Source organism: Buceros rhinoceros, unplaced genomic scaffold (assembly GCF_000710305.1).
Source record: "Buceros rhinoceros silvestris isolate BGI_N320 unplaced genomic scaffold, ASM71030v1 scaffold12921, whole genome shotgun sequence".
Classification (NCBI taxonomy): domain Eukaryota; kingdom Metazoa; phylum Chordata; class Aves; order Bucerotiformes; family Bucerotidae; genus Buceros; species Buceros rhinoceros.
Window position 1 is genome coordinate 772 of NW_010394880.1, and position 790 is coordinate 1,561.

Here is a 790-nt window from a genome sequence, read left to right on the forward strand (position 1 = left end):
GGGCCCTTCCCTGGGCTGTCTCCACCCTCATGGGCTGTTCCTTCAGACACAAAGCCATGGGCTGATCCAGACTGCCTCGGGGTGACCTCTTGTACCACAGCAGTGCCCTTCCAGGGACATTTCTTCCTTCTCATGTCCAGGCTCCACCTTCCAAGCTGCACTGGGTGACATTTTCTTCTCTCTCCTGCTTTCTCCTAACACCAGGGAAAACTCGACCATCTCAGAAACTGCCCTTCAAGCCGGGATCCAACCCATCCTCCTCCTGAGGCCTTTCCCCTGACCAGAGAGAAGGAACCTCACCACGACCTTCTAAACACAGGACTGCTGCTGGCCTTTCAGCTGCTCAGAGAGACACAACGAAGCCGTGTTCCTGCTGCTGTCCCGTCATGGCCTCAGGCCCAATGGACACGACAACCCCTATCCAAGCCCTCTTCCTGGGTGAGGTCTGTGGGACCCTTTGGCAGAGGGACCTTCCCAGTCACCTTCCTGCTGCTGGCCAATCACCCGCAGAGACACCACTGACCTCACAGGCCCCTCCACAGCCTGATGCTTTCTGCTGCATTAGGAGTTGCTGGGACACAACTGACCTCGTCAGTCCATGCCTGTCTCACCATCCTCATGGCCCAGCACCTGACCAGAGAGAGGGATGCTGGGTTTATCCCACTGATCAAAGATGTTGCCTTCCAATGGTCTGATTGGAGGAACATTCTTCACAGGAGCTGCTGTGTTGGTGCTGACACATTTTAATGCTCCTCCTCCAACTCAGCCTCTGTTTTTCCTTCTTCTCCCC